General features: G+C 41.3%; 1 long non-coding RNA gene across 1 annotated transcript in view; it reads left to right on the top strand.

The window, feature by feature from the left end:
- Positions 1 to 21,188, top strand: part of LOC138925278 (uncharacterized) — a 45,578-nt gene extending 24,390 nt beyond the window's left edge. Inside the window, exons 2-3 of the long non-coding RNA XR_011441205.1 lie at positions 2,667 to 2,818; positions 20,821 to 21,188. This is a non-coding gene — a long non-coding RNA (uncharacterized lncRNA). The remainder of the gene's footprint in view (positions 1 to 2,666; positions 2,819 to 20,820) is intronic.
- The last annotated feature ends 1,823 nt before the right edge of the window (positions 21,189 to 23,011 follow it).

Here is a 23,011-nt window from a genome sequence, read left to right as displayed (position 1 = left end):
ACTATGCAGAAAATTCTTTATTGTATATTTATTCTTGATTGTGGGCTGTAAGCAGTCTCATAATTGTTGGTCCCTGTTGAAAACACTAACCAATGTGGTGTTTAGTCCTTCCTTACTTGTTCTTCAGGGCCCCCTTCCTCCTTTAATCATTTAATAAACACTTATTCAGTGCCTGGAGTATGCCCAGGGCAATTTGGAATGGGTTTAAGCAGCGCAGTATTTATTCATAATATGTTATCTAAAGAATATTGTGAACACTTTTTGTAAAGCATCCCTGAAGCTGAGATTTTTTTTCTGTATAAATTCCAAACTTTCATCTTACCACCTTACTCATTCTTCTTTCATATATAAGAACTATCACTTCTGCCCTTTGAAGGGGAAAAAAGCAGAGGTGGTCTCTGGGAGTGAATTTCCACTATCTTAGAAAAAGGGGTATAAACTATGGAGAAATCTATTTCCACTTAAGACTGTAAAGCCTGGAAGGCAATGGAAAAGATATATTGTCAAACAGACACATTCTGATTTCTTACCTTGGAAAATGCACGGAAAGCATCATGAGCCCCGTAAGGGAAGGAGCGAGCCTGGCATGACTGGCCATGGCAGGAAAATCTATCAAATCCTTGGAGATAATAATTTCTTTTTGTAGGTAGTAAGTCAAGCTTTCTGTCCTTGGGCACTGTGTAGCAAGTGGAAGTAGGTAATGTAAAATATAGCTCTTTCTTCCATAATATACCTTCATACTTCTCTTTATTAGCCTAACCAGTCTGCTCTGTCTCTTGGTCCTTTTGCCTTTCATCCACGTCACTGTTTTCCCTTCTTGGAAATTCTTTTTTCTGCCTCTCTGATGAGTTTTATCTACTTCACTTCAAAATTAGCATTAAGACCATATCTTCTCTGGAAGACTTCCTAGGGCATATCCTCTTGGCTCTATTTCCCTCGACTTAAGGTCTCTTGTTGAGAATGACTGATTAAATAAATAGTATACACAGTTGAAACAACTGAAGTAATCATGGCTGACTATACACGCAGGCAAGGAACCTCGAAACGTGTGCTTCTGGGATACAGTATTTCTTTGATAAAATAAATAACAGTGAAGAGCATATAAGGTTGAGTTGTATCCTGGGAGTGAAGAATAAAGAAAAACCACTAAATTACTTAGGCTGATGTTGGTGCTTCCCCAGAACTTGATGTCAGCACTTTCCAGGCTTCCCTCTAACCGCCTTCTTGCACGGCAGCAGCAGCTGCATTTCCCCGCGGGTTTCCCCAGCTCCGGGCCTCTGCTCCTCTTCCTTTGAGACTACTTCGCTTCTGTCTTCCAGGCAGCAGCTCCAGAACAATCTTGTTCTTAAAGCCTTCCTAGCACCTCTCCCATTAGTCAAAACTTCTCCAAATCATGGGCGGCGGATTCAAAATTACAACTGCAATATCTTTCCACATCCTGGGAGAGAATATTCTAAGCCTCAGACATTATCTTGATTTAAATCATGTAGGTTTTTCCAGCATTTTTCAGTGAATTTTACTTTATCCATTGAAGACAATTTTCCTTGGACAAGAGAGGAGCAAAATCAGAGTCTTTGTTTTGTTTTAAGCCTGAAGCCGAGGCTTGTAAATTCAACTTCTACCACCAACGTCAACCATGAGCTCCTACAGCACTAAGTTTTCCTTGTTAAAATTATATTTATAGATCCCAGTTTTATTTCTGCAAGATAAAATTGTAGAAGGCAAATAAAGACTTTACCAGATACTTCTTTTTTGCAGTTTTATTACGAACTGTGTGGATAGTCAGGTCTGGTATGTTTGTTACTGTTTTCTATATTTCACCAAGTGTCAATTAAAATGCCCATCTATTTCTTTCATACAACATACGTTTATTGAGTGAGTGCTCATTAAACGAGAAATAACGTACAAAAACGTTTTTAAAAGTTTCGTTTTTTGTGTGTACATTAACTCCGTCTTCTAGCTGAAGCTTTCATCTGCCCCCAAAAGGTTAAGATCAAGACAACAGGAATGAAAAGAGAATAAAAGGATTAATTGCCAGCTTCTGACAGTCAAAAAGGATTTTGTAGCCTGGTAATTGGCCGAAATCCAAACATTTTTGAGAGAAAGAGTTTCCTAAATTCTTTTCTCTCATTCTAAGGGTCATACACGGTTTGCACGCTGGATTGGGTGTGGGCTGTCTGCTATGGGTCTGCTCTACCCCGGGGAATAAGACACAGAGAGGGAGGAAACGCAGGCTGGAAGCGAGCTTCATGTGGCAGCGGTTCAGAGGGACCAGCTTGGGTGCCCAGAGTTTAGAAAAGCCCGGGGCGCTACAGGATCCTGACCAAGACCAGAGGGTTTGGGTTATGAGATTGAACAGCTGCTGACTTTAGGACCAGCATGCCACACGGCAATCTGAGCCAAGAACCGTGACCCAGACACACAAGGAGCCAGAGCACATTCCCACATCCTTTTTTTACCTCTAGACTCCATAAACCGCGCCTATCCCCATGGGCGGTACCCTGAAGCCATCTTAAAATGACCGGGAGATAGGGACAGAAATTTGAAACTAAGCAGTCTTAAAAAGTGTGAGCATTCCCTAAATGGGGCCATTTGAGTATTGTATTGGGTTCGTCAGAGTGGACGTTTAGTGTTTTTGTTTGTTTTTTTCTTGGTATGTCCGCCAGTGGGGAACGGTGAGGAAAAGAAGATCAGATTAACATGAAGAAGGTGGACTTTTTCTACGTTGACAAGAAGTATGGAGAATTTTGTGACTGTGTCCCACTTGCTGTGCCCCAGGTCTCTGCTGAACTCTTGGACCAGCGTAGGACAGAGCACGGTGAGTGCCCTCAGGGACTTACAGTCTGTAGGTCAGGGGGACAACCAGCAAGATGACAAACAAATGAATACATGACTGCAAATTGTGACGAATTTTCTCTGGAGATGATGGTGTGGGTGAGGGGTGGCTCGGGGAGAACTGTCCTGAGAGGGAACTGAAGGATGAATGGGCACCAGGCAGAAAAATGGGATTTCACTCCAGGGAGAAAGAGCAGCATGTGCCAAGACCCCCCAGGCTTCTGTTCAGAGACCAGGAGGCTGGAGTGTGTTCAGAGAGGGGTGGGATGTGACTGAGGGGTCCACAGACCTCAGATCAGGGCAGGTGGTGGGGGCCGCAGGGAGGAGTTCAGGTTTCCGTGTCAGTGCCCTGGGAAGGTTTGCGCGGATGAGTGAAGAGAGGAGATGGCTAACATTTTAAGAAGGTGACTGGGTGGATGAAGGGTTGGAGACAGAGAAAGAACGAGTGTCAAATTATTTGGGAGGTTTCAGCAGTCCTTGAGGCCAAGGAGGACAGTTGCTTGGACCAGGATGGTGACAGTGGGGAGAAGAGTGACAGACACATTCCGGAAATTCTTCTGCTCTGTGCTTGAAACCCTAATTGCTGTTTTATCTTCTCAGTCAACTTTGCTCCCTCCCCACAGCTTTGCCCTTTAAATGGATGCTTCTCATTTCTTTTTCTGGGGCATAAGAGGGGTGGGAAGGTAGAAGATTACTGTGATTTTCAGAAAACTGCCTGAAATTGACGATTAGCCATCGCAGGCTAATGGGAGGCCTTTGGTTATTGTCCTGAGGGCTCCTTTGCTGGTGCGCTTCTCCTGTGGCCCCGCTCGGCTGACATTCCCGGGGCTGTTCTTTGTCTTCACAGCTCCCATCCTAAGCTAGGCTCTGACGGCTGCTTCAGATGAATTCTAAAAATGACCCATTACTGAATTTTCTTAAACCAAATCTCTGTTTTCTCCAGAGACGAATGTCAGAGACTACCTAAAACACACAAACAAGCTTTTGCAGTAATTTAAAAGCATTTCCCCACGAATGTTCCATCAAGTGGGAGCAGGTGATACCTATCCAGCAGAATCGTTAGGATTAAAGGTTGCGTGAGTCTCAGCAGCTGGAGGAGGAGGATGGAAAGGGAAGCCGTGCCGCCACCTCCGCGCTAGTGATGGCCACAGGCTGTGATCGCGGGGCCGGGGGAGGCTCAGGGGTCCTGTACCATTGTCTCCATTCGATCGAGAAGCCTTTGTAGTTGCAAGAACCCACAAGTGACCATGGAGACTTGTGGTCTTGAACTGGAATGAAAAAACTTGTGGGTGGCTAGTTCTGCCATTTCTCCTAGGAATGACCCCCCCCCCCCCAACCAGTTTACCCATCAAGACAGGGCACTGTGACAGGATGCACAGCTCATTCGACTCTGATGCTTATGTGACAATACGTTATCTTGCTGTGAAACTACTGAACTATTTAGAAGACCCAGAAAATGTTATGCTTTTTCATTGCTTTTGGACTTTGTCTAGAATGCTCTTCCCGTGTATGAGACACCGACAGTTCTGCTCAGCTCGGCTCAGCCAAGCACTGCCTGCTCTTCTCTGCTGCACTCCTACTTCCCCCATATTCTGGACGTGTCTTATAATATTCCCATCATAGAACTTTTCACTTTATGCTGCAATTGTCTGCTTTGTCTGCTTTGTCCTCCTGCTAGATTATGAACTCTCCAAAGGCAGTCTTTCCATTTTTGATTCCCCAGTGCTTCACATGATGCTTGACACTTAGTGGGCACTCAAGAAATATTGAGTGGATAAAGGAAATAAACATGTAGTTGTAGCTGGGGTTCCTACTGTGTGCTCACAGGTGAAATTTGTGGGGTTTCTATTCACAAGGCCCAAGGTAACCTGGTGTCTCCCCTCTGCTCCCTCTTCCCTTTTCTGCCTGATCTCCTCTTGGCTCACTCTGCTCAGCGGCACTGTCTCTCTGCTGTTCCTCCAGCACGCCAGACGTGCTGTTGCCCCAGGGCCTTGGTGTGGCCGAGCTCTCTGCCAGGCATGCGCTTTCCCTGGACATCCAAATGGCTGCTCCTCACCTGCTCCACGTCTCTGGTCATGTCACCTTCTCCATCATCTCAGTCCTTTCCCTCCACGCATACTGAGGTCCTCACCCCACCTCCTCCTTGTTTCCATAGCAGGGATTGCCTTTGAACATACGGATACACTTCCATTGTTCAGTGTCCCTCTCTTCTTGCTGGGATGTAAGCTTCCAGGGGAGCCGTGACGGTTGTCTGCTCTCTTCTCTGACGTTTTCCACTGGTGCACCCCTGATGGCGTAGACTAGAACAGTGCAGAGCGCTGGAGACACTCAAGGGATATTTGTTGAATAATGAGTGTGTGAATATTCAAATATGTTTCTTAGGGGATTCCCTCTTGAGCCGTTATCTTATATTAATAGTGTCTTAGTCCATTTGAGCTGTCGTGACAAAATCCCATAGACTGGTGGCTTACAAACAACAGACATTTATTTCTCACAGTTCTGGAGGCTGGAAGTCCGAGATCACAGTGCTGGCAGATTCGGGGTTTGGTGGGGGCTCATTTCCTACATGGTGCCTTTTCACCATGTCCTCACATGGTGGAAGGGACCAGGGGGCTCTCAGGGGTCTCCTCTGTGAGAGCACTTGTACCATTCACGAGGGCTCTGCCCTTGGACCAATCACTCCCCAAACCCCACCTCCTAATTCCGTCACCTCAGATCAGGTTAGGAGGTTAGAATATCAACATGTGAATGCTGACGGGACACACGTTCAGACTATAACAAATAGCATAGTGCAAATTAGCCTATTTGCTCTCCTAATGGATGCCTAGAACCAGAAGGAATGAGATAAGGGCAGAGCATCTCACTGGAGTGAGAAAGGGGAAGGTTTGGATCCGGCCTCGTGTTGGGAATGGTAAGCCCAGGAAAGTTTCACTTGTGAGAATCCAGGAGGGGCCCGTGCAGAGCTGTAATCTATAGCCAGGGGGAAGCAGAACAGAGAGGTCATGCTAAGAGCAGGAGTTCTAGCATTTGTAAAACAAATCTAGGCTTTTGTCATAGGTTTGCTTAGGCGAATCCTACCTAAAATACTTGCTCTCATCATAATTTTCCTCTGAATAGATTAGCTGCATTTTTGGTCTTGGTATGTTGGACAAAGACCCGGGGTGGTCATTCTCACTCGTGACACTACCAAGTAGAAAAACCCTATTGACCAGCTTGATGAACTGACAAAGTATTATGAAAATTTTATTTCAGAGCAAGTGAACTCTGCATAGCAAAGAGGGCCCTAGGTAATGTGAAAACAGAGTTGGTGTTTTTGACCAAACTCTATGTAAGTATATAAAGTTGAGATAAAATAGTTAATTTATAATACGTAACACCTATTCTAAAAGAAGAAACATGATTAAAACGTATTTATTATGTTTATGTGTGTCTGTGTACTATTCACCACGGTATTGACATGGAAAATTAAAACTACCTCGATATATCAACATTTTTCCTTATTCTTGAGTCCATTTTTTGTCGTTTTTTACCTTTACAAGAATTGAGCAAAGATTTAGTATTTAACGTTCAGGAGTCTCTCCTTGTCACCTGTAGTATTTCAAGCATATGACACAGAAAACCATATTTGAGATGTGAAATTGACTAGTATTCATATCTAAGATAAACGGAAGGAAAATATATCAAAATGTATTTCAGTAAGCTGCAGCATGTGTTGATCTATGATGTTTTGACTCCCCAAAGAAAATTACATCTTTATCCTACAGGTTTGCGAACTGTATCAATGCTGCAGGTTTCAGATGCGTGAGATAGTCCCTCTCCCCTGGATTAACTTTGCTAATGTGTCTTATTCAAGACTACACAACAATCATGCCACTTGCTTTTTTTTTTTTACCACCATTGCAGAGGTAAAGATTAATATGATGATTTTAAAAAAGAAAGCCTTGTATCTTGGAATGCTGAAAGTTCTTATTTATTTTCTCTCTTGTTAATAAAAAGAAGCACTTTGGAGAAATTTATCTTTATACCTCAGGTCATAAACTGATGACATAATAAAGACATGAAGAAACATTTGCCTCTGAGGTGTGCTAAACAATCAGACAGGTACATCAAACACGTTTCCTTTCTCTCTTCTTAAATGTTGATTGTAGGGACATTTGTAAAGTGCATGCAGAATCGGGTAGAAAATGAATCTAGGATCAGAATTTTCTCAGTCTATGGAAGAGCTAAACCAGAGTTTGGAGTTCTTTTATTCCTAGTCAGAGTTTATATTCACGTTAGATGGTGGGTGCTAGGGTATCTGTAATCTACTTTACAATTCTGCTTCAGGAAACAGCGTGGCGTAAGTGTGCGTTCATTAGCTTTAATCTCCACTGGAGGAGCAGTCGGTGCCGTACTCCAGTATTCACACTCCAGGGGTGGGCAACTAGCATTTAATTAGTGAGGCCACACTCCGGAGCTCTGTGACAGGGGCTGTAGCTTTCTTTATCCCTAGCACCAAAGATTAGCTAATTAGCACATTAGCAATAGGTTTTCATTGGCAGAATTAATGGCTTGTTAATTAGCATAATGGATGATATAAATGAGTTATGGGGTGAAAGTAGTGGTTTAAAAATATCAGATTGGCTAAAATATTTTAGAGGCATTCCTCACCTTGCCTAAAGAGGATGTAAACTGTGGTGACCGTTCTGCCCTTCATCTTTGGGAACGCCCTCCATCCTACTGCCGGCGTGGTCTGGGGGCTGGCAGGCCTCTGGAAGATTCTGGTTGCCTGAAGCCCACTCTTAGGTTAACTGGATTCTGCCTCTGGAATATGTTCATACATGCTCCCTCCATCCGAGAGAAGTTTTTGTACAATGTATGGTGAAAGCACTTAGAAAGTCAGAGAGCTGGGACTTTACTAAACTTACGGCACAGGTTTGAAGATCGTTTTGTGCCTGCTTACTAATAAATATGTGCATCTCTATGGAAGTATTCACTTTCTTTATGATCTGGTTGTGAGTGTAAGAAAGACGTCTAAGTCACCCATCCTTCCATTTACAGATTTACCTGTCCACATATTTATTCATTTAATGACTATTTCATCAAACAATTATTACACATCTACTACGTACCAGGCATTGTGCTTTTTGCTGGGGATATAAAAATGGACATGATGAAGCCTTCATAACAAGTGCATGTTTAGTGAGAAATACACACACACACACTTATGGATAAGTGCAGAGTGTTGCCTATGAAGCATTAGAGAGGGCGCTTTACCCAATAAAAGGGAATCAGGGATTTCTGGGGGCAGTGACAATTAAGCTGATCATACTAGACAGGCTGGAGTTGGCTTGTTGAGGGAATGGGAATGAACTAGGTAGAGAAAAACATGAGCCAGGAATTGGAGATAAGAGGCAGCACAGTGTGCACAGGGTAAAATTTCCAGAGATGAGGCTGCAGCGATGGCCCAGGACCTGGTCACGGTGGGCTGCGTGCTGTTCCTGTTAGGGAGCCTGTGCTTTATCTTTGGACTCTATGGAGCATCTGAAGAGCTTTAAGCTACAGAGTCACATGTTAGATTTACATCTTAGATATTTGACGGCCGTGTGAAGGGAGACTCACAGAAGGGCACTGATTTAAGAAGCTGTTGTAATGACTGAGGCAAGAGATTACAGTAGGGATATCAGGAGGGGATGGACTTGAGTAATATTTATGAGATAAAATCTGTGATTTGGGGGTAGCGAAGGAACGAGAAAAGTTGTTGAGGATGTAGAGCAGGTGGTAACGGAAGCCATGAGGTGGTCACGGTTTCCCAGGAGGAGCTGTTGAGTAAAATGAGCTGTGGGTAAAAGAATAATGATCAAGGACCCCTGCATTGAAGACATGACAGAACAGGAGAGAGAAGAGGGGAAGCATAGCAGAGAGTGGCCGGTGCCCCTGACGGAACATTCCTGCTGGCTTGACTAGACTTTAAAGTTTCTTCCTGATGATAGGCTCAAGACCTTCCATTAACAACATCTGCAATTGTAAATGTTTTCTTTGTTCCTTTGAGATATAAATCTTCTCCCAGCTTCTTGCCACTTTTACAACCGAGGACTATCTTTCTCAAAGACCCGGGAGCCCTCCGTTTGAAATGTAACCATCAAGAAACACAGTGTTCTTGCTTCCCAGTCCCCATGGGAGGGTAGGAGCCTAACTTCCACAAGCACCACTTGGCAAAGATCACGTTGACCAACGTCCCAACTGAAGTCCTCCGGTACCTCAGCATTGAAAATCCCGCTGCCTTTGGTTTTGGTGGAGTGGAGCTCCATCTCTCTCCCCTGTTGCGTAGTCTTGAATAAAGTCTTCCTTGCCTTTTAACTCCATTCAGTGCAATTTGTCTTGGAGACAAAGTAGGAAGAAAACCAAAAAAACAGGATGATCACAGAGACACACTGGAGTGGAGATTGATGGAAGCGGTCAACACTGTCAAAAACAGCAGAGAAGGTCCAGAAAGCGACCTGCTGAGAAACGTGAATGGATTTGACAATTATGATTTCCTGGGTGGCTAGGGGTAGATTCACTGCCAGGCTCTTAGGAAGCACTTGATAACTTTGTTGAGTGAAGGCAGTACCGAACTAGTGAATGAGAGGTGATGGAGTGGACACACAATGTGCAGACTTCAGAAGGTTGGATAAGGCATGGAAAAGATTATCTGGGTAGTATCTAGAGAAGCATGAAAGGCTCAAGGAAGAGTGTTTTTCTGACAAAGAATTCAGTTTGTTTTCAGGAGAGGGGAAAAACATAACAGAGAGAGAAGAAAAGAAGTTGTGTATAAAGGAGTCTGAATGATGATGACGAGCAAAATCCTGAAGGAGGAGGAGAAAGAGACAAGATTTGGGTAGGGAGTTTGGCCTTGAATGGGAAGAGGACCATTTAATTTTCTGAGAATAGAATAAAAGAAGCAAGGGTGGCTATGGGGTAAATAAGGAGGGTTCCCAGGTGGAAGTGGTCTTGTGTGATGCCCTTGACTCTTTGATTAAATATGAGGATTGAATCTTCCTAGGATTATAATAAATATAGGGTGGAAAATTAGATTGTTGGATGTTAAATTTGGTTTAAATTTAATAATAAATGAGATTTCATGGAAGTTAAATTTTCCTGGGATTATAGTAAACATAGAGTGGAAAGAAGACTTTGAAAGAATCCGAAGACCTCAATAAATGAGGAGGATACAGCTGTACATAACAGATGGATAAATCTCAGAGCTGAATAGACTTTCTCATAACATCAGTGGCTAACATGAGAGCGTGCCTGATGGTGCTCTAAGTGCTGGATATCTGTTAACTCATCTAATCACTTACAACCCTAGGAAGCAGGCATATTATCATCTCCATCTTTCAGATGAGGAAACCGAGGCCTGGAGAGGTTATATTACTTGTTTAAGATTACATAGCTAGTATATGGTGGAGCTGGGATTTGAACCCACTTATGGAGTCCGGCTCCAAACTTTGGTCTCTTGTCGCTTTGCTATTTTGCCTTCAGAAGAATGGAAGGGAAATGGCCTATAACGTGGCAGTGGGAGACTCTACCGTCAGCACATGGAACTTTTATGGCTTTCCCTGAAGAGTTAAACAGGGCAGTGGAGACTATTCTTTGTAAAGACTGAGTACATAAGAAGGCTTGTGTATAACAGAAAAGGGATTCTTGAAAGGCCGGGGGAGAAGGGGTGGAGTTTCAACATAATACATTGGTTATAATCTAAATGTCTTCCAGCAAGGCATTGGTTAGATGAACGATGGTATAATCGCATGGTAGAAAATGATGCAGTCATGAAAATACAGAACATTTAAGGCTGTAGAAATGCTTGGGGTGTATTCACTGAAAAAGTTGGTCATAAAACAAACCATTATGGCACCATTTTATAACAAAAAAGTTTATATGCATAACTGGTTGTGCATATAACACAGTAACAATCATAGAAGAATAAAAACTCAGTGAAGGGGATGGGAATTATTGTAAAGATACAGTGAGCAGTTTTACGGACGCAAGGACTGGATTATTGCCACACCTCATGGAACCAGCACCAAGTAGCTACTAGGAAATGATGTCCTAGTCTCTGCCTCTCAGGGACTGTATGGTCTCTTGTTTCTGGTTTCTGTGCTTCTGTCTCCTCCACCCATCTGTATCTGCTTATATACCACGCAAATATCAGTGGTAACTACCGCTATCATCAGTCTTCCTGGATCTTAGCTCCGATTTTTGAGAGAGAGTGTGAAGAGAAGGAAATGGATTTTAGTTCAGTCCTGATCTAATCAGCTGTGAACAGGAGCGTGGGGTCAGGTGGTAAAGCCACACCCCTGATTCTGCCCCTGGCCTAGGGCTGTGCGCAGGGGAAGTTTATAAAGGATATGATTCTGGATGAAGCAGGCAACAAACGTCCCATATATGTAATCAGTGTGTATCTGAGTGTTGGCATTCCTATGGATGACTTTTATTTTATTCTTTCTGCTCTTAAAATATTTTCTCAGTTGTCTGCAATAAATACGTATTATTTCATAACAAAATTTTATCAAAAGAAAAACTGGGAGTATATAGGAGAGAGAAAGTGAAGAGAAATAGGAATGTTACCAAGAATGTTGAGGGTAAAGATGGATTAGAAGTAACTGTCTTCAAGTATGTTTGATAAAATTCGTCTGTGAAGAATAAACTAAGGATTCCAGTTGATGTCTGACTACATCTCAGGGGACTGGTATCTTGAAATTTCTAAAAAGTGACCAGAGCTCTACTTAGGGTGAGGATTGCAGGAATTTGGAGAAGGGCCCTCTCCTTATATGTCACCGGTGAAGATTATTTGTCTCATGGAGATGTTAAAGCTGTTGAAACTAGTACAAAAGCTCGCCTATGTAAACACATGCTCATATTCTCACTTTAAAGCATTTTATATCATTCCAAATCAAATTTTGGATTTTAAAAACAAAACATAGGCTTCTGCAAAATAAGAAAATAGACTTGAAGATCTGAGCATTTTTCATCAGGATCCCTGATGGTACACCATTTGGGACATAGGTGTTTCCATTTTTTCACTTATTTCTGCTGTGATGGTTATGCAGAATCAGCTGTGATGTTCCTGTGTGTGTGTGTGTGTGTGTGTGTGTGTGTGTGTGTGTGTGTAGGGGGGGGGGAAACGTCACACAGGAGAGCAACATTTGGGAGGAGTGAAGTGGGAACTATCTTAATTGAGCAGAATAATTGCAGGATCATACCTTAGTAAGAATTTGAGAAGGAATGCTAGAGTCTCGGTGTGACTGGGAAGAGATGCTTTTGTAACCATAACAAATTTATTTGACACGTTGTAAAGCATTTTTAAGCCAGGATTCTTTAAAATTTGTCTTTTATCTTTGTACATTGGCATTTAAAAGAAGAATGCAAAGTATTCTTTCATTGCAAAGAATAAATACAAAGATCAAATCCTGTGTAATATTTTTGGATAGGCGATGTCAAATACTTGTATATGCTATTCCTCTTCTTTGGGATGAATACCCACATAGAGTCCCCATGCAACATAATTTCATAGAGTTACCTGGGTGATCAGATCTCTATCTGATCTTTGTCCCATTTCTTGGATATTTACTTCTTCCACTTAAGTCTGTCAGTCCTCTGCTTCAATATTAATTTGCCATCAAAAAACAGTTATTAAATACCTTTGTGCTTGGTACTCAGGATGCAAAGATGCATCTTGGACTTCTTGACATGTGTAACTAGCGGGAGACATACATATGATAAGGATGCCTGCAATATGATGTGAGATTGCTAAGTAGAGGGGCATCCAAGTGCTATGGGAGCACCCAGGACAGGAGGAAGCAACTGATTTATCCTGGGAAAGCAGAGGAACTATTAAAGAATCTTCTGTGTTGGCTCTTAAATAAGGTAATCATGTTTCCTCTGTTGCCTCAACAGTCTGTTTAAGCTCATCGTCCCAGGGTAATTATTAATAGCTCCCTCTTTCACAATGGACAGTATCCTGGATGTGCCTCATACACATTAGGTCACCCCACTCTTAGAGGATGAAACGAAAAATGGTTGGATCCAGGTTACTAAAACACACATACACCTGAGTAAGTAGTTTGGCTTGTATCCCAAAGGTTTTGGGAGTGCTGGGTTTCAGTAGAAATGATGTTTTTGAAAGACGGCTCAGACGGCAGTATGGAGAAGGGACTGGAGGAGAATACTTGAAGAAAATCGTTTAGGTGGTTATTGCAATTGTCCATGTGTTGGCAAATGAGATACTGACTTCAGACAGTGATTGTGGGATAGAAAAAAGGAAATAACGAACTTGAGATAAACACTCCCTTGTTGGTTACAAGATTATACCACTATCTGTAGTTTATCGTGGTTTAGAATGAATACTTCCGCTTTCTAAATCATAGTTAATATCATATACAGCCATCACTTTTGAATTCCTGTCGTTGAGACAACTGTTGGAGTGTGGCTAGCTGACAGTAAACTGCAGTTTTGTTTTGTGGACTACCAACTTCAACTCTACACAACACTTTTTAAAAATTATACATAGAAGCTTTATGATTTTTAACTCTCAGGATAAACCAGTGGTTTATTAAGGAACAACCAAAAGCAAAATAATTCAAAAACGTTTAATCCTTATCTTAAAATTTAAAGATCTATCAATTAATTCATTTTCCCTCCCACGTACTTGTATGTGAAGTCTCCCCATTTACCACTCTCAGTCGTCTCCAATGGCAGTGAGTAGGCGTCTGTTTAACACATTGATAGGAGTCATAAATCCAGCTGTTTCCATTTCCCATTACCCAGTTCCTATGGTAACCAGTGACATTCAGTGCTGACTTAATGACTCCCACCGCACTAAAACTGCATTTGCATTTACTCAGATGAGTTTCAATTGCTTAACACCCTCTAATTTCCTACCTTTTACATCTTTTCATTCCATATCCATCCTGTTCCAATCCATCCCCAACATGTTTCTTAGCTTGAAAATGTAGCAATCACGGTTTTTCTCAATGTAATCACCTAATTCAGATAAAGTGTTGAAATTCACCAAGCAGAAGAGTGCAGTTTTAGACCCCCGATTCCAACAGGTTAACCAGAAGAAATTCTCATAGCATGACTGATGCCTTAGGGTTTTAATATATCTTTTTAACTTGAATCACAGAAAATTTAACTGAGCTCTGTTGTGAGCTCGATGATCATCTATCACATTTGAAAACTTCCTTATTTATTTTGGGTATAATTTGAACTTCCTTAGGCATGATCTCTTACTATTTCATAAAAATTCTGGAATAGCTTTTCCATTTGCAGAATTTGTGTCAAGGATGTGGTACAACGGTTATGTATATCAGTACAAAAATGGTCTTTCACTCCGCTCACCTTTTTAAAAGAATTTCAGCCCACCCTTCCTAACCTACTTCGCAGAGGTGATCCTCAATAAGGTGACAGACTCTTTTCCCCTTAATCTAGTGGAATGGGTTGAGTCAGACAGGCCTGGCTTGAATGTGGACTCTGCCACTTCCCACCTGTGTGAACAGAGCAAGGAATAACCTTACTTCCTTCTAAAGAGAGAAAACTAAAGCGTGGTCCATAAAGCCCAACATGACTGGCCTCTGGTGGTTGCTCAGACCTCTCCCGATGGCAGCCCTACAGCTCGGGACTCCCTTGCTCACCCCATGCCCCACCGAAGCATCCTGCCTGCTGCTGGAACGTGCCAAGCTCCCTCTGCAATCTGCTTTGGACCGTCCCTCTGGCCTCATCGGTCATGTCTTATCTCAAATGCCTTCTTTTAAGAGAGATCTTTCCTGGAATAGCCCCCTCACACCTTTATGTAGCCACTTTGATTAATATAGGCTTGTTATTTTTTTCCTTATAATACTTATCGCTAGCCAAAATTATCTTACTTATTTATCATCTGCCTCTTCCCATGAAATACGAAATTTCCCTGAGGGGGAGGACCTGGACTGCTTTCTTCGCAGCTGCATCTCCAGGGCTCAAACAACACCTGACAAACGGCAGGTGCCTGTTGGATACTTACTTCCTTACTTCCTTACTGAATTAATGAATGAATACCTATTTTTACAGAATTGTTGTAAGTGAAGCGCTTAAGTCAGTGTAGCTGCTGAAATGATGGCATTTGTTCCTATTAACTATGCAAGTCTTATTTGCTCTTAAAAGTTATCATGTGGTTACTGCAGTGCAGAAATTAGCTAAGTTATTCAGAAATGAATGATCTTTGCAAATAAACCCTTCACTTGGAGTGTGTGTGTGTAGTATGTGTAAATAAACTCCTTCCTTGGAGTATGCCATCTGTTTCTTTTTGGAATCCTGACCAATATCCTCTTTGTTCATCAGACAAAATTGTTGCCTATTGTTTTTAACACTTTGCATTGTTTTTCCTGGTATAACTTTTCAGAAGCCCTTCTCTCCACATCCAAGTAGATATAACTACTTTTTCCTTGTTGTGTCCGTGGTTCTTATCTTCATCCATCACAGCACTTGCCATACCTGTTACTTATTAGTGCTAAAGTACCAGTGATCTTTACTAGGCCACGTCCTTGAGGAGAGGGCTTGTGACTTATTTGTTTTGATGGCTATAATGCCAAGTACAATGGTGACCCCTTAGTGGCCCCTCAATAGTTACTTGTTGAATGAATGACTCTGAAAAGTGTCAAGTACCATATGCATTCCAGGAGTTTGTATTTTTACCATGATTGCCAAGATGTCAACTCCTGGCTCACCATACTGATAGGAATTGTGGTGGATAGTTGACATTGTTCAATGCTGCAGTCTAAGGAGGGCAAAGGAAGTAGGTCAGGTTAACTCTGTGGTTCCAAACTGTGGGATTCACTTCAGCAGGGCCATTATCAGCAAGGAGGGAGCAAGCAGGGAAATAATCCGGCAGAGTTTGAGCAGATAACAATATGAAACATTTCCATCCCAAATGAATTGTAAAAAAGAACTACATACAGTTCTTTTAAAAGAGTGAACAAAACTAATTTAGGATTAACAAAAAAAAATTTTGTGCTAAAATATTGGTCTTTCTGGTTCAGAGTTAGATTCCAGTGCTTTTCAGAAAGTGTAAGCTTTGTCCTTTTCCTGAAATTGGTCTCTGCTTTTTTTCCTTTTACAATAGAAGATCAAAGGGCAAACAACCATGATGGACTGTGTTTTATAAAGATAATATGTTGAGTAGTTACAAATTATGCCCCAGTTTTACATTAGGTACTGTTAGACATTTTAGACAGAATTATCTTTACCTAAGTAAACTAGCAACAATTTAAATACAGTCATATGTTGCTTAACGACGGGGACACTTTCTGAGAGATGTCTCGTTAGGTGATTTCGTCGTTGTGCTAACATCACAGAGTGTACTTACACAAACCTAGATATTATAGCATACTATGCACCCTAGGCTAAATTGTACCAATCTTATGGGCCATTGTCGTATATGTTGTCTATCGTTGACAGAAATGTCGTTATATGGCGCAGGACTGTATACTCTAGGTACGTAATTAATATCTTCATGTCCTTAACGTTAGTATTAGCAGGAATATACATTGTTCTTCATTGCTTTTGTAATGATATTAAAAGAGCAAATTAAAATTCACCTACGTGGCAGAGAAATAAGAAGAAAGCAGTTCAATTACTTGTTTAAATGTCTCATAAGACAAATTTACATAACATGTAATTCAAATACCCTCACTTAGTCATATCAAGTCTTCAGTGAAAGTCTTGTTACTGACTTCAAATCTCCCAGGCCTGGTGCACATTAATCTGTATAGGTTATTTTATTCTTTCTTCAAGGAATGATGACTACTCCAAAGTCTCGTAAGCATGTAATGACTTTCTTAGTCACTCACCGAAGGTTTTAGAGTCAGTGTTTTACAGAACTCTGAAAGTCAGATCTGTGTCTTTGAGACTTCAAAAGGCTAATACATGAGAATAAAGCTGGCCCCAGGCATGGAAAAGTAGAAAGCCACCTATGTGGTATGTTTTGAGGGAAAAAATAAAGGTCTACCAGCCAACACATATCTTCCCCATTAACCTAAACTGAAGTCTAAAATTTCTCATTAACATCACTTATTTTGAATTAAAACAACCTCTCCTAATAGACTGTGCTTTAATATAAACATTCAGTCCCTGAGAGTGAAACCCTATTAATGAACAAGCAGGAATGAGCTCATCAGCACAGGTTAGCTCACAAACGAGAGTGGCGCCCCTGGAATTCCATCCTTGGGCCTTCCCTCTTTCCACTCTAATTCTTACGCTTGAGCGTTCTTTTTCATTTCTGTATAAATATTAGTATTTTCTATGAGTTCTCTGCAGACCACCCACGTCACGATTACCCCCAGTGCTTGCTAAAATGCCAACCACCAGGACGCCCGCCAGGCCTGCCGTGTCGGAGACTCTGGGGCAAGATTGTGGCACATGCAGTGAAACGTTTTCAGGATTCCTAAGGAATCAATGGTCTACTTGTTGACGGTTCTTCGTCTATGTCTTGGGGTCCTAGCTCTTTCTCGTTTTTAAAGTTAAGATGTAATTCATGTACCATAAAATTCACCATTTAAAAAAGTGTGCAATTCAGTGGTTTTAAGTATATTCACAAGGTTGTATATCCATCATTATTTGGAAAAGGTTTGAGGCAAGTGCTGTGGAGAATTCAGTTATGTGGGAGAGTCAGCAAGAAATGAATTAAAATGATTAGACATATTGCTAAATGTTATGGATGCTCACGCTAGAATTGTATGATTTCTTCACTTTTAATAGTAACATTCAAGATCTCTCTGGGGAAATAGTACACAGTGGGGCTGGCAGTGGGTCAGAAGATAAGGACAGTTCAGAATTTACAAGAGTCCCCACTCAGTATAGTATCTTTGTTGTGTGGCATTTACACTGCACAACATATCGGAAAAGAATGAGGCATCCGAAACAGTACACTTCTAATGGTTGTCCCGGTGGCTCTCAGGACAAAGAGGCTTTTTGGACACTTTCCTTCCTGCAATCCTTAATACAAACTGTAGGGGGCTCCTCTCTGTGTTGTCAGGTGAAATTGGACCTTGTTCTGCTCAGTCTCTCCAGCGCTAACCACTTTCTCTGCGGACAGGAGTAAGACCTCAGCGAATGGCCTCCTCCCTCAATGGAGCTGAACGACTTTCTCAGTAAGAACTCTAAAAGCTCAGCGGCATGCTGTTTAAGTCCCAAGGGTTAAAAATGAAATTCTCACCCTCCACCCTCAATGATGCTGGTTTATATTTTTTAGAACTTTAAGAATATTGTTTACATATATATTTTAGTGGTTATCTGCTTCTTAGTATCTGCCAAATTTCTGTGGGTTTTCTTCTTAGTTATTTCCTTTTATGGAATTTCTCTTTTTAAAAGTTGGGATGACAAGTGGGTCAGGTGAATATAGTGACAGAGTTGCAGAGTGATACCTTTAAGCCACTAAAAGTTTGGGATTTTGAAAAATGCACTTGAAATTCTAATGGTTATTTTCAGGCCACAGATTAAAGTGAAGACTTTGGTATAGTCTGAGTTAGATTAATTCATGAATAAATAACTTGTATTTGATAAAAATTGGTTCTTAGGGACACAGATACTTGTTTTTTGTGCCATGTGTTGACAAACCAGTTAGAGACGTGTCAAATCTCCACTTCACGATCGAAAGCTACTATCTCAGGGATGCTCTACAAAAGTGCTCACTTTGAAAAAGTAAGGCTGATTTACTAAAACCAAATTCCAAATGTATGTTCATTTTTCAATCAATTACCAGACAAAATTAAACATTTATTTTTACCAAACTGATTTGTATACAAACGGAATTTAAATATTGAAAGCATCCCCAATCTCACTGGTGAATTACATATCTGCCCTTGGTATCTTGATAAAGGCTTGCCGAATTTTCCTCCCCCGTCTACTAGTAAATCATGTGTTTAGACTGAGATTGCAAATTCTAGGCTGAAGTGAACATTCTTTTTTTTCCACCCTCCCCAAGACTTATAAGTTTCTCAGGAGGCAGGATTTTAATGAAAGCACCTTCTCAGCCTTAGCTGTTGCATCCAGCCCGACCCCAGAATACTTGTTATTGGCAAGTTGAAAAATTTTAAATCATGAAAGATTTACATGAATGATGTAAGGTTTGAAATGCTTTATGGCATGTTCATTCACACTAAATCAGCCTTTGCCTTTTTAGACTTTTCTTTCAAGACACTTATGCAAATCCAAAATGACAAGAAAGGATTTAAAGTGATTTTCAGTATCTGAAGATTAGCAAAAAATGACAGACTCATAAAGTACTATACTTTTTCTGAGGGTGAAAACTTCCAGACATTGTAAGCTGGAGCAGACTGGAATGAGAATAGATAAAGAGGTTAAAGCTATTATTTCATCTTTGTTATTAAGCCAGCTCAATTCCTTACTCCCAGGATGCCTCACGTTCCTTCCATGGGCGTTGGGAAGTGATTCCATCCTTGGCACCCAGACTGCCCTGCTCAAAGCTTTGTCCTCTGTGTTCTCCTTACTGTGTGTGTTGAACTAAGCATGGAAGAGTTTTACATATTATGCCAAAGCTTTATGGCAAAGGGTAGAATAGTTATTTGATGAATTTGACACAATTCTCTGCAGAAGTTGAGTTTTCTCATAAAAGAGTAAAAAACAATTTTGCTATTTTCTTTTTAGTCATTTAATAAATAAGTGATTAATTGTATATATCAATCCTTAGAATTTGTTGTTCCCCCTTCATGGTTTCCAGACGGTGTTTTCGTTTTCTTATATTAAGTGCCTCTATCCATAGGATCAAGGGGAGTGAAAGGCACAATCGTTGGTGTTTAGTCATTTGGTTATTTGACACTCTGGTGGAGAATGTAGAAAAGTGAAGGCAGTTACAGTAACACGCTGTCTGCTGTGGAGAAGAGTACAGTTATGGTGGTTGTGGCAGATTGTGTGTGGTCTAGCCTACATGCTCGTCTGCAATGTGACCTTGACCTCCCCCACAAGGAGGTAGAGCCTACTTCTCCTGCCCTTGATTCTGGTCTGGCTGCTATGATACCCTTGCGTCCAATAAAATGAGACAGCGGTGATGCTGCAGGACTTCTGAGGCTCAGTCAGAAAAATGGGACATCTTCTTCCTTGGACTCCCTCTCCGGATGCTCCCTCTTAGGGTGTCTGCTCTCTGAATCCAGCATTCTGGACTTCCTTTTGACATGGGCAAGTGAGGCCGCTCTGAGCCCTGTGCCTCAGGGTGTGGTTGCATGTTGGGATGCCTTCCTTGGAATTCCCGCAGACTCTTCTGGTGCCTGGGACTTATTTGGGCTGGCAGTGCTATCTGGATAGGGTCCCTCAGGCTGGACTGGATCCTGTGTGGACCCCCATATCTGCTTTTCCCGTCCTCTGTTCTACATCTGGGTTAACCAGGTTCATGCCCATGGAGCTGTCCAGGAGCTCTGTGGCTGGGCCTCGTTTCTAAGGGGGCAGTTTGATGAGCAGTTCACTCCTGCTGGCCTGTGCTGTGTTTCTTTTATGAGATCATGTGAGATTGGGCTGTCAGAATGGTGCTGACATGCTGACTTGGGGTGACTCGAGCTCATGTTGGATACAAATGGGTCTAGGGCTCAGGGCTAATGACAGCCCATTACTGACTCCTGGACTTGAGTTGTCATGCACATTGTGACTGCAGTGCAGACTTCAGGCTATAGGCTATGAGTCTTAAGCTGGGCTGGATGAGTGACAGACGTTCCTGAGGCCAACGGAACTGCTCTTTTCACTCTGCCTATGGCACTTAGAAAATTATGAGAGAGATGCACATTCCACATGCATACATGCGCATGCACACACACACACAAGGAAAGGAAAAAACCCCAAACCATTGTCAAATGATAAACCAATCAGCAGAACAAGACTCAGAGGTCTCCACGAGGTTGAATGTTGAGTAAAGTATAAGTAACTGAGTGAGAGAGCTGGGAGAAGACATTGAACTTAGAAAAATGTTTGCATTTATTATTTCAGTGTCAAGGATGCCGCACTGTAGACTGAGGAACAGACATGGATGGCTGAAGCAGAGTGCAGTGGAAGTCACTAGAGTTTCTAAGGATGTGGAGGGACTCATAGTGGCTTTAAATGTAAGAAAGAACATTTAAAATAGAAACCAAAATTAATTATACATAACTAGATGTTTAAATATGTTCTTACAGCCAGATGAAGGATGTTTCTAGTGTGCCGATCATAAAAGAAATTTAAGGGAAATGCAACTAATAGCAAGAAACCTGAAATTCAGCAGGAAAAAGTGTTTTAAAAGGATTTTATTTGAAGATCAATGTATATAAATATGTCAGCTATGATTTAATTTTTGATTTAAATAATAGTTCTGTATTTGGAAATAAAAATAATATTAAGAATAGTGTTTTATTTCCCAGTGTGATTTTTGCAGTTTATACCCTGAAGATATACTTTTTGCAACAACGACGCTCCTTTCTACAGACCTAGCTTCCACCGCAGGGTCAACGTAATATTTCAGTTCATAAGTAAACCACTCTGTGTCTTTAGAAACTTCTGATACCTTAATGAAACCTTAGCATTTTAAATCATATTTTGCAATGACTGTCCCATATTTTGTTGTAATACTATTTTTTATTAAGAAAAAACAAATAATAATTTCCAAGCATCAACTTCATTTGGTAGCTAATAAGAAATAATTAAGAACAATTTGGGAATGAATAAAAATTCTAATCCTTCTACCAATGTCCAATTCCTCGTTTTCCTCTTGTGTAATGTGGTGATAACAGTACCTACCTATATATGTTACACAATTGAGAGAAACAACAATAAAAATACCATAATTTGGTTCCTTCATCTAGAAAGTACTCAGATATGTACCTGACTCTGTCTAGGGAGGCTGTCTGTTATGCCCTAATGGCTGATAATTCTGTGACTAACAGCTCAAAGATGGAATAATTGAAAGTGATCTCTATACATTAGATAAATGATCCATTGAAACCAAGACACGTTATGGCAGGAAAACTTCTGAGGCAGAACAACTCCAAAGTAAGGAAAGACTTTCTAAACCCAAGTCTGACATAAAAATACTTAATACTTGTAATGAGAAATAAATTATAAATGAACCAGCAACAGGAGGTTGTATGCAGAAAAGCAAAGAGGATATAATTAATTATGAAGAGAATGATAATCCTTTAGCCTTACAAATGAACAGTTTCTTGCTGATTATTAAAAAGTCTAGATTTGGTTTCTACATTCTAAACGGGATTTAAAAAAAACTGATGGGCTGGTCAAAAGTTCGAGGAAAAGGACTTATAAAATTTGTGGGGATTTATATTTAAGGAGAGTATACAACCCACTTTACACCTGTGGTTCCGGCCTAAGTATTTTTGATGGTAAATTATGCAGTCTCCGTATTTCATAACCGTTTTCCCGTGGATGGAAATGGTTATGAAGAAGATATTGAGCAACTTCTTTCCATCTCCCCCGTATCTTACAGTAAAGAAGACGGGAAAGAGATAAAATTATTTTTCTCTGGCTCTAGTCTTACCATATGGCACTTATCTTAGTAGAACCCCTGAGTGGCTTCATATTTACTGTTAGAACAAAGCTCAAAATGTGAAGCATGGATCACAAGGCCATTTGTGAACCTGTCCCTGCTTATCTTCCCAGGCTCATCTCTTTATCCATCTTCCCTCAACCTGAGCTCCCCAGTCAGAGTAAACTTCTTGGAATTTTATTCAAACAACACTCTCTTATCTCCAGACTTGGACCAACAAACGTCCTGCTGGAATATTCTCTCGGCCCATGCTTCTCACCCTGTACCTTGCTTTACTGACTCCTAGTTGTCCTAGTGGTTTCGGTTCAGGAGTGGCTTCCTCCAGAAAGCAGTTCCTGGACCACTAGCAGCATCCCTCCCAGGCGTCGTCCACCTTAGGTACTTCGGTAGCACTTTGCGCTTCCTGCAGTCATGACACTCATCGGAGCACGCTCTGTCTGTTTACTTTACTGTATGCCTAATTAAACCGGACATTCCTCACAGACAGGGCCCTGTCGAAACTCAGTGTGTAGCCTAGAGCTTGGTATGGAATAAGCGCTTAGTGAGTATATGCTGACTTGGTCTGTTGAGTTAAAAACACTCTCTAGTATTAAGATTTTCTGTGTTAACATAAATAACTGGCAAGGTCAGGACAAAAGTAAATTT

The sequence above is a fragment of the Equus caballus genome, chromosome 1, assembly GCF_041296265.1.
Source record: "Equus caballus isolate H_3958 breed thoroughbred chromosome 1, TB-T2T, whole genome shotgun sequence".
In the NCBI taxonomy this organism is placed as follows: Eukaryota; Metazoa; Chordata; class Mammalia; order Perissodactyla; family Equidae; genus Equus; species Equus caballus.
Note: the sequence above shows the minus strand (reverse complement) of the source record. Positions and strands in the feature narration are given on the sequence as shown.